The sequence below is a fragment of the Plectropomus leopardus genome, chromosome 22, assembly GCF_026936395.1.
Source record: "Plectropomus leopardus strain MGB_pleo_1.0 chromosome 22, ASM2693639v1, whole genome shotgun sequence".
Lineage (NCBI taxonomy): Eukaryota > Metazoa > Chordata > Actinopteri > Perciformes > Serranidae > Plectropomus > Plectropomus leopardus.
Genome location: NC_142197.1, coordinates 21,443,879 through 21,456,364, shown reverse-complemented (window position 1 = coordinate 21,456,364; position 12,486 = coordinate 21,443,879).

The window sequence follows — 12,486 nt, the reverse complement described above, 5'->3', positions numbered from 1 at the left end:
AACAACACGTCTTCACAAATTCAGCAACACCGGATGAACACAGGATGAGTAATAAATGATTGTTTTGTGGGTGAAGTATTCCATAAACATTCAATACATCTATAATTAAGTCTGGCTTGCTTCAAGAAAAGTGGGTTACTGTCTCAGGAGGGTTTGAGGAAGATCTGAGTCACACGGCTGTCAGAGGTGAGCAGGGGCCAGCGGTAACGAATGTGGCCTCTCAGTGTATTCACACCTTGCTGAAATCAGGTCGAATCAGGTGGGAAATGATGAATGAACACTGAAAAAACACTTTCTAAGAAATGACCCGTCTAACACACTACTGTAACACCAACCTACTTTAATCTCATTTTTCCTGGCATTATATAATGCTGCCCTTGCTTATGTTCTCTTTAGGCTGTTTTGGGGGCTGTGCAATGTGGGAAGTCAAAAAGGGGAAATGTGTTCTTCTCTACTTAACGACGAGAATGGAAAAAAACCATGAACAGTAACATTAAAGCCTTTGTTTAGCTGCATATGAGCGGTAGAGCTTGTAATTGCAGGTTTTAAACAGCTAGCATTACTTTATCTGTATGCTAACAGATTTTAGACTTAATTCTGAAGCTAAGACTTAGAAGTGTTTGAAGAAGTATTTGATGTGATAAAAATAATATTTGATACTTGTTGTGGGGAGGGCAAGATTCATTTGATGTAATGAGCTGGGCTTTGGAAAAAACACTCAACCTCCCAAGTCGAGTCGAGTTTTTCTGTGAGGGGAATTCCAATTTTGGAAACGCAGAATGCACTTATTCTCTGAGTGACCCTAAAATTCAAAACAGTTTTTGTATAGAAGGCATAACGCAAGATCATGTCATAATGTCCCTTTAAACTAACATCTCTCGAGTAAGTCAACATAACAGTCCTGTAGACAGTGGAGCGCAGGTTAGCGTACACACTAGAAATCAATTAGTCATATCTACTATGTCACACTGCTCTGCCAAATACCTGCACTCATAGTAACACATGCACAACAAACTGTGTTGACTCGTCCCAGTTAGAAAGTAATTTCCAGGAATAGCTCTGCTGCATTAAATGATATCACTCATTCAGAGATGACAGCCTCCACTACACCAAACTCATGGTGTTTGTGGCAGAAGTTTAGTTGTGTCTCAAAACACCAAAAATCATTTTGAAACACTGAAACTGAAACACTTTCCATGCATGCTTTTTTTTTTTTTGCTCGTGCAGGTAATTTTGTTTTCATGTCTCTTTTTCCGTGCTAAAACATATATACATAGTGTAACTTAATTTTTATAAAAGAGATACATTATTTAAAGCTAAATGTAAAGCTGGAAGACAGCTAGCTGAAAGGGTAAATTGTAACTTTTTTATGTGTTATCCATGGCTGTTGCCAGTGTGAAGGCATAAAAACAGCTTTCTCCATTAATATAGCCTGCAATGAGGAATTTATTGCTTATATGGACTACATTAACTATCAACACTGATGGTACATAAACAAAAAAGATGGCAAATTTTCCCTTTAACATTATTTTAAGGCTGGAAACAGGGGGAAGCAGTTAGCCAAGCTTCCTTACCAACATTAAAACAGATAAGTATAAAGTAACAATAAACACTTTTTCTTAAATCAGCTCCCAGTGACAAGAAAGCTCTCAGAAGTAGTTGCTGCCAGCTCAGAGAGGCATTAGTTTCAGCACATAACTCCCAGAAAAAACCCAAATTGTTGTTTTTACAATTAAATTTTTGTATAGATAAAATAAACAAGATGTAAAGTATCAATTGGGGAGTTTTTGAGCTGGTATGTGAATTCTTGTTGCGCTGACATGCTGCTGAGTCAACCTTTATATTTATGTACAAAAATTTGCGAATCCTAGAATGGCGAAGGAATGGTGTACCCCTGACTAACTCTGATTGGCTCGCCCTGACAGTCTTACTCTAACCCAGACCATCCCATTCCCCTTAACCAAATTCTAACCAATCGAACCAACAAAGACAATGAGTGCTATCCACTCAAAGGGAGAATAGGGTGAGTCATTCCATCACTATCTTATTATTTGCAAATTTGCTTACTGTGCACACATGGAATGGTATCAGTTTTCTCTTGGCAAGAACATGAATCAAAATATTTCACAAAATGGACTATTATTCAAGAAGTTTCAGTTTAACAAGTTGGTGCAGTGAATGTTGTCAAGATATTTTTGAGTATTTTTTACAACTACTTTCCACGCCATGCATGAAGTCATTATCACATCTGACTCTTACTCACTTGACTGTTTAAATGTAATATCATGCATAAGTTGATTTCTTCGTAAATGACATCAGAGGTCTTACTGTACTGTACTTACTGTACATGACGAACTTCTCTTTAGAAATTTTCATCATTACAGAATTTTTTTATATGAGGCTGTATTTATTTGCTGTATTTATTTCAAAATGATGAACAGGCTGAGGGAGTTGGTCTTGTTGTGAAATCTTGTTTATAGTCACATAAATCACTGTCTGTTAAAATCCCCTCCTGTTCTAACAAATAGTTTATTTTTCTGACATCTACAGTAAAAGAGCAGCACATCTGGAAACATAATTTTCAGACAATGGTAGTCCAAAAGTAGCAGCTTTCTTTGGATTTGGTGCTGGCCATTTAAAATCACACTCTTGGTGTGTTGTGGTCTGTGGACATGTTTTTAAGAAACTTGAACTGACATCATTTATATTAAATAGTGCTGGACATTATTACAACATTGTCTCACTTGGCTTCAAGGCACCGCCTCTTCCCGGCATCGGAGCTCTGTTTTTGCGTCCTCTTCACCTCTAGTTGCGGACAGGAAACTGTCACTGTGAAAGCATTCATTACGCTTCCTGTGTTGAAGAACATTACCATACTGAGACAAGCAGAGAGCATTCAGGAACTCAGAGGTTATCATGCACTGACTAGACTTTGTTTTTCAGTCAGTAGGAATCTGAAAAATGTATCTTTGTTATAGGGGAAGAAATGACACACCGGGAACTTGAGACAATAAATATTACCAGCCATTATATAAAAGCAGGTGCCTTTCTTTTAAAAATCTGTTTTCATTTTCATTTTTGCTAAACGAAAGAGATAATATTTAGGTTGGTATTCTGGGTTATCATTGCTGTCAACACAACAATGTAAAAAAGCCAATCAGTGACTTGATTATCATCTGACAGCTCAAAACTCACAGTTACACACTGTGACCAAAAACAGGAGCACTCGGTTTTGTCACTCTGCATGAGCGTTCATTCAACACTATTGGCTGAGTTGTGAGTTTCATCCTGACATAAATATAAGCAGTTATTAGAAATTAGAAGGCCTGCAGAATAAATGAAGGCTAAAGGCAAATCCTTCACAATGTCCTCAAAAGTGATGCATCTCTAAATGATACGAGCTCAGTGCTTCAGTGTCCGAACATTCTCAAAATCTGAGAGGCAGACTGGTTCATTTTGGTTTTAAAAAGCACCTAACACTGTCACCTCAACCTACATACTTTTTTTGGCCAAATAACTCGTGAACACAACTCAAAAAATTCCAGACTACATATATCACGGGACTCTCATGCCTCATTTTCTGACACTGCCACTCAGAGTTGATTTGCCTCATCTTTTGAAACAATACTGGATTTCGATCCTTTTTGCAACAGGGCTCTTATCCTGAACTGACCCGGACTCCCCATTGGATCAATAAACTTTCTGTTGCTGCCATCTGCAGAGCCACTCTCCTCCCATGGAGACTGCCTAGTTTGCATGAGACACAGCAGCAATGCTAACAGCAAACAATACGCTGTTAAACGGAACCCAGAAAACTCACACCAACAACAAAATGGCTCCACTCTGTCATTAAAATGTTACACTCATTTAAAACTGTGAGGTAACGTTAGCTACATGATGCTAACAGTTGGCCCTGTCACTGAGCATATGCAGGTGGACTCTCACAATAAATCCCCGGCACAGAACTCTCACTCCTGCAGCAGAAGAACAACCCGTACTGTCTGTGGTGTGGTACATTCGATCTAGGTGCATTTGACAGAGTTGGCAGTTCAGCATGCCAAGATGCCACCAAACCATCAGAAAATATGGTTCTATACTACATGCCAGTCCATGCATTTTATGAGTAGGGCTGGGGCAATGCGTCTACGTAATCAAGTAATCGACGTAATCGAGTAATCGACGTAATCGAGTAATCGACATAATCGATTAGGTGACTATGTCGATTCACGTAACGTGCGTCGGCGCATCGCACCATTTTACACAGCATGCGTAATGAGAGTGTAAGCAGCACCGATTGTCAGGCGTGTCTGAGCGGCGTGTCAGCTGCAGGACATCAAGAGATCATCATTGCATTTGTTGACTCTGTACCACTTTATACTGCAGTTTAAAGTCTCGCTCTGTCACAGAAGTGAGGAAATACAAAGATGTTTGTTTTACCTCAACTTCCTTGCTTCCCTTTTAAAACAAAAGCTATCTGACTGTGTCTCTGTGGACAGAATGCCATCAGTTGCTGATACAATGCATTTTATTTTGAAACATTTACAGGACAGGGTTCGCAGCTGTGCAGGAGCTTGTATAACTTCATAAATGAGTGGAATATGTGCTTATAAATATGAAAATACATCACTCATATCAGCAGGCAGCTGTATGCCTGAAGGCCCAGTTAAGGCTGGACTATTTTGATGCAGAAAGAATGTACTGGTTATAATTATTTCTGTTAGAGAAAAGTTTTAATGTTATTCAAATTGCACTAATTTTACTGTAAAAACTGATATTTTGTTGCACTGCTAGATTTGAGGTTTGTTACTGTAACAAAGAGTTACTGTTTTGTTAAGTGACTTGAATTTTACATTGTTTTATTTATTTTGCTGTTGGATTGCTAACTGTAGATTGTGCTATATTCCTTTTTACTTGAGTGGAACAAGCTCTTGCATTAAATGTATTTTGAGAGACTTTTGAGAAAATTATCAATAGATTAATCGATAAAAAAAAAATAATCATTAGGTGCAGCCCTAATTATGAGTATAAAATGTTCCACCAAAGCAAGTTCTGCTACAACACTATTTTGTAAGGGTACCATCACTGCATCCTGGGGTTAGTGCTGCCCAAGACAACTCTGAAACAGAGACCAGCCAGAGCATTTTTTACCCTCATAGCAGCATGATAACTAGGATTCAAAACCCTTCTCTAGCACTGAAACATATAGCGCTGTGGAGACTAGTCTGGCTACGCAAGGTTACTTGGACAATGACTATGGCAGCTTGCAATCTTGGATCCATTGACAATATATTTGAAATCCTCCTAACCAATGAACACCTCTAACTTTTTGTCTTTCTCTGCTTTAAGTCAGATGGGAATACAATAGTGTCATGTTAGTCTGTTTGCACTACTCAAGGCTCCAGTCCGTTTTTCCCTTTATTAGTGGCGTTTCAGGAATGCCCCTAACTCTGGAAGGAAGTATACTTTGCCTGTGTGTGCGTGTGTGTGTGCGTGTGTGTGTGGATATCCTCCTAATCCCCTCAGTCGCTCCATTAATTCCTGTGCCACAGCAGTGCCCTAACTTTACCCTACACTGTGAACCCAATTACCTCTAGCTGCCCTTTCTTTTTTCACTTTTTTTCTTCCCGCTGGTAGTGTGAGACATTCAGACTCAATTTGTGTAATGAGAACTTCCCTATCACATACAAGTACACAAACATACTTCTATTGCCTCACAAAGCCAAACAGCTGAAACTGTGTGAGTAGTGAAACTGAGACAACTAACTCCACAGAAATGCCAGGGGTCAACTACAACACACACACACACACACGCATACACACAAAATGGAGCAGTACTTCTTTAAACTCCTTTAAAAGAAAGGGAGATTGATGTCCTTGCCATTTTTATATATTTTTTCAAAATGGATGTATGAAGAAAACTGGATAAAAAGTTGGAGACAGGGCTTGTCCATTCTTACAAATGTTGATAAATGATGCATGAAGCCAGAAAATCTGTGCCGTATGAAATTACCCAGACTGCATCGTGGGAGCTATATAACAAGTGCACTAGACTTATGGTGGTTAAGCTCCACTTACTTCAATAGGAATAAAATCATTTAATCGCATCTCTAGACTTTTTCAAATGTTATCAGACCAAATGGTTCAAATCCCAATCGTAAAAATTAGTCATTTTGCTAATTGTGACACGCTTGCACAATGTAATAGTCAGGCTAATGGTCAAGCTTGGTTTTATAAAATGTTAAAGGTTAAGTAGTTGTCCCCAAACACATTAGATCGTTTACATTTATGTATTAGTCCCCAAGTTCAAAATGATTCGTGAAAAATATAGATGATGAAAGCTGACAGCATTGTCTGTCGGCTGAAATTAAAACCTAGTTGTATCAAATTTAGGGCTGGGGCAACGCGTCGATGTAATCGATTACGTGAATACGCTGATTCACATAACGTGCATTGATGCGTCATAGAAGGTTTGCTGTGCTATGTGCTTGCTGCGGTCACTGCCATTATATTAGCATAACAACTGTCTCTGGTATGGTAGCTTGTCCACACTTTTTTAAATTGCAATGTGGAAATCAAAAGAGAATTCTAGTCAACAACTGGTCTGTTTCTCAATTCATGGACGAACGTAAGTTGCAGTCTGCAAGTACAGGTGTAACGGTATTCCTCAAAACTTCTGTGTCTTCCAAAACTACTGTATGCGCGCAGCACTGGGCCCATTTCCCGTACAGAACATAAACAAATGTGCACAACTGATGACGTGACTGGTTGCATATTGCATCACATATACAAATGTAGTTCGGCATAGAATGACATTACTATTGTGAAAGCTGACTGCCTGACTGCTGACTGAGAGACGGTAGGGGAGAGCAATCATGCTCAGGCACGGTAAGAAACATGCTTAATGTGCTTAGTGTGAAAACAGCCTTATTCTTGTGAGATACAACCATTTCTGGCAGAAAATTAAATTTTTATGTCAGCAAAGTTGTGGAAATTCTCCAAATTGCTTTTTTTTTTTAAACTAGCAAGTAAAGAAATACGTTTGATACTTAGCTTTGTAAAGGCGTGACCTCTGACACAATTCTCTTCCCTCTCTTTCTGTCTGAGTTTTATTCTCTGCCTCTCATTGTAAAAAAAAAACCAAAAAAAAACACGCACATCCCTTGGCAGCCCAGCGATGCGAATAGGGAGTCAGCGGGTTCACAGGAGTGACCGAGGTCCATCCTGGGTGGAAAGTTTTTGGAGAGCGAGACGAGCGGCCTCCCCTCCCCTCTGGGGCCCCTAAGGCTAACGTGATCCCCCCATTTGTGCTCTTGTCATAAAGAATGCGCCCGCTAAACCACTTTCCCACCACTAAGAGGATTACTAAGGTAATACTCCTGAATCAAGAGATGCTCTGGCACATCTAGTCATTGGAAAGCTGAATTTAATAACTTATGTAGAAGGCTGGAGTGAGATTTTACCCCATGGGTCAAACTGGATGCCCTACAAGTACGCTTGGCTTACAGATTCTAGCTGGCTAATAATACAGGCATGTTTTGAGTCAAACAAAAACGAAACATCTAAATTGGTTGTGATTTCTGCCTTGGAATGGTTATAATGTTTGGAATTCAGTTGTGTTCGTAGTCACTGCTTACTCTGTTGTTGTTCTGGGGCGATAACCAATGGCCATGCTTCCTCTGATACACATAGAGTCAACACTCATTTCTTTTCACCTGCCAGTAAGGATGCTCACCGCTACAACGTGCCTTCCTAAGCACCCAGCAAGAGTCACCAGTGCAGTAACAAGAACATCATCTCTCACTGACTTCCTAACCGTGAATTGTGTTTGCTAGAATCCACGACCAAGCTGAGGGTTATCCTTGGGTGTCTCCAGTGCAATATATATATTATCTTACAACAGTTCATATGATATCTTATGATAATGCACATACAAGGGCTCGTGTAATATCTGACAAATTAGTGCCCCATTATTACCATATGAATTTTCGTTGTCACTTTATGTAAGTGACATAAAGTTATATAGGTTAGGTGGGGAAAGGTTAAGTTACATACATTAGGTCTAAGGCAAGTACAATTACGCAGGTTAGGTCTAGGCAGGTCAAGTCACATAGAATAGGTTTCAGCAGGTTAAGTTACATAACATGGCATGGCATACAAGGCACCAGTTAAACTATACTAAGTTTCTGCATTTGACCAGAGATGAAAAACAATTTGGCATTGTGCATGATAAAAAATCTGACGGACTGAAGGTATAGAGTGAAACCACCATCATGATCTTTGTGCTTAATATTTAAACTAACATTAGGATGCAATAGGATGAGCATGGGAATCTGTCTGGAAAATTAAACTGTAATTGTTACATTTTAGGCACATCTGCTAGAGCTCCGTCCAAACTGTTTAGAAAATCCAGTGATGGTTGTTAGACTCTGTGGGATTTCACTCTCTGTTTAGCTAAGGAGTGTTTACGTAGTGACCCTGATCCTGTCGCAGGCCTCACGTCCGATCAGGATCAACCATGCCTCTGTGTGTCTGTGTGCGTGTGTGCGTGTGTGTGTGTGAGCGACATGACAAGGTTCACAAAAGATAACTCACTTCCTCTTTGGCGACTTGTTTGCTTTTCAGTCTGATGGCCACAAGCCTCCTTTGTGTCGCCAGCGTCAAATGGCGGTTGTATTCACGCACCCGATGCCCAACATAAAAGGACACAGGAGGATGTATTCTCTTTAAGATATCAAATATAAATGGACGTGATACCAGAGGGATATGATTTCATAAATTTAATGCATCTCTGATATCTTGAAATATACTATCTTGAATTTAAATCTGCTAAAGATTTTTGTCGCATTTTTCATATATTAACTGCATCTTTGTCATATCCTCTTAAAGATATCAGAAACAGATGGACAGATACCTGACAGATGTAATTTCATGTGTATAATGAAGCTCTGATATCCTGAAATACATGTAATATTCTGCAATTTAATCTGTTAATGAGCTTTATATTTCAAATGCATCTTTGACATATCCCGTTTAATATATCAGTCATATGAATTACGGCGCTATCAAAGGACAGACATGTTTGAATTTGTCAGGGATGCGGACAATATCCAGAAGAATACACACTGCATCTTTGATGGATCATATCTTTACACTGTCAGAAATAATGTCTAAAATTCGTCCAACAGCTTGTCACTGGGGCAACAGTCAAAAACCATGTTTTAGCTCATCTAATTATCTCAATTTTCTTAACATAATATAGCAGTTACATTTGTTTGTTAGAGATTTCGAGAATCCAGGTAAAACATCACATTAAAAAAACATTTCTATCAACACAAAATTTAAAAATCACATAGCAATTTGCAGGGTAAAGTAACAAATCATTTACACATATTTACTTTCTCCCTGTTTAAGTTACATTTCTCAGACAGTATCAACAAATCACACCGTGATAGCAGTACAACAAATTTTTCTCTTCTTTCCCTTTTCCTTTCATGTTTTGCTTTTACGTCATACATATTAATGTATAACAGTGTTTTAATATAAATTGCATCAATGCAGCATGAAATGTTCTATTGCAGGGGTTGGCAAGTAAGTTTGGCCACAGGCCAATTTTTTTCTAAGCAATTAGATGGCGGGGCAGAACATAATCAAAGGCTAATTTAAGAAATTGATTGATTAAAAAAATGCAACTGAAATTTGCGACAGATCGCCTTATAGGACATGCATGTGTGGGATATGCAGAGAATGGAATGGAAGTACATTAGTGACACAATGGAGTCACACTATAGTAAACATATGAGCTACTTCTTAAATGTTTCATCAGTAAAATTGATAAAACACGTAATTATGATTTTAACTTTTTAAATTTTCAGGAGAGTTGAGTTTAAAACTTACCTGTCTATTGTCAAAGGATGCTCATTTTCCATCTAATCTGCCAAGCCACACTGTTTCTCCCTCCTCTTCATGACCTAAAAAAATTGGTGATGCACACACACAGAAAGCAAATGAGTCATTTTTCTAAATTAAAGAATTGGTGAGTAAAAAATTAAGTGAATAAAAAACATGCTTGCACTTCAGAGGTTCTATATTACCATTATGTGCATGTCTACAGACCCATATGACAAATCTCACCAACTAACATCCAATCATGAACTTAAACATAACGACACTGGGAATTAATAGCACAGGTAATATTAGTGATTTTTTGTTAGTTTTTTTTTCATTATATTAACATTAGCTAGTTAAAAACAAAAGCTGACGTAACTGTTAGCTAAAGTTATCACTTGCTATCTAGCGTAACACTCACTATCTAGCATAACTAGATAGCTACTTGCGTAAATTTAGCTAACGTAACTAAAGTTAACGTGAGCTAGCTAGCATAGCTTTAGCATATGTAAACAGCAAAAGTAACATTGGCTAGCTGTTCGGTTTACCTCACTGTTAGACTAAAGCTTTAAATATGAGATATAGTAGACCTGGTCTATGATGAACTGTAACGTTACGTTAGCCCATATTTTTGGAGGGACGCCCAGTTGCTGACTGCAACTAGCTAACCGTAATTCTGATCATTTTTGAGATAATGCTAGCTAGCAATTTAGCCATTCAGTTTATTTCATTCTGTTTCCTCAAAAGTTAAATACCACACTACATATTTAATTTAAAAAGTCAGCCTAAAATTACCTCTGAGTCTCTGTACCTCCTCTTCTGCCAGGTTTATGTCTGACTCCTCAACCTCCTGGAGGAGCTCCTCTATTGAAAGATCCTCTTCAGTTCGGGGGGTCCATCCTCCGGTTTGCATGGTAAGTGCAGGACAGCGACCGTTGAAAGACACAGTAACGCAGTGACCGCGGGCAGTGACCTGTTACAGCTAACAGGCATCTCAGCCCCCCAAGAAGTCAAATGTTCTGTTCACCACATTGCTGAGTTTTCCTAACTTCACTAGTATTAATAAAATAGGCCCTTTTACCCACCACAGAACCTAGGCTTAATATACAGATATTATTATTAATAATTATAACTTTTTTAATATAGATACACAAACTGAACTTCACAATTTTCCTTGCACAATGGCCATCCCATCGCCCAACAACATTTTAGTCACAGACTGACGTCTCCGTATTTGTACCCCTAAATGTTGGAAAACTAGAAAAGGTACATGATAGTATCTTATGGACCAGCTATGATCCTTGATGGTACATCAACAGCAGTTGTGCCTTGAAGAACATGAATGTACCCCAACCATACCCCTTTTCTTGACAGAGTAGTATGATAGTATGGGTATTGGAGACAGACAGCTTAGTGCATGTGTGTATGTAAAGATTACAAGAGTTAAAAAACTGAATTTTCCCATTGAGGAATTTATATTTAAAATATATTATTGTATCAATATTGATTCAAGCTAAAAAATATAGAAGCATAATAGACAGTCATGGCATGGAGGCCATACAAGATCCTTCCAAGAGATAAGTCGGCACGGCAGCCATACAAGATCATTCCAAGAGACAAGCACGTCGGCCAACCAAAAACACAACAGATTTTAAGAAAAAAAAAAACACTATATATCTTATGTGAGAGGCAAGAGAGATGAGCCAGAGATAGAGATACATAGAAATATAGTTGGAAAGATGAGGGAAAGACACTGTAGGATGATATATGAAGGGATAATCACGGCTCAGCAGCCATTAAAGCTAACCAGACAGACATGTCAGCACAGCAGCCATGACAGATAATCAAACAAATCGGTCGCCACGGCGACCGACCAAAATCACAACACAAACATGAAAAATAAAAATGACACTTACTTTTTGTAGACCTTGCTGGGTGGTGATAGCTCAGTCTGCAGGGACTTGACGTGGAAACTGGAGTATGGTGCCTTTGACCAAGGCACTGAAGCTTTAACTGCTTGGAGCTCTGAGTTTGTGTCAGCTCCATCAGTCTAATATCTGTCTGCGACTAATGCATGTTTATAGGTCCTATGTGTGCATGTGTGCGTGTGTGTGTGTGTGAAATAAATAATACTAACAGAGTCTAATATTCAGTTTCGAAAATTATTGTATCATATAGATCTAAACTATTAGATCCAAGCAGATAGACAACAGATGTCATGGCACGGCGGCCGTGACAGATGATCAGACCAACCAAAAACAACACAAATCGCCACCTCAGCATTATAAGGTTTAATCTGACTTTATTTTTCAAATTATTATTCTTATTCAATGACAACATATCAACATTATGTGAGGTGTTTCATAAAAGTTATACATTTTGACTTTTTATTTAGAAACCAAAAAAGATTATTATCATTTTTGCTATTTGGAATGCACAATTTTGAAGCTCAATGTGTCAAAATCACTCAGAGCACAGATAGAAACTCATAATTCTAAGGTGGCAAAATCTAAATGACACTTAGAGGAGATATAGAGAGATAGTTAGGGCATGGTGGCCATATGCAGATAAAGAGAGATGAGGAACAGAGATAGACAGAGA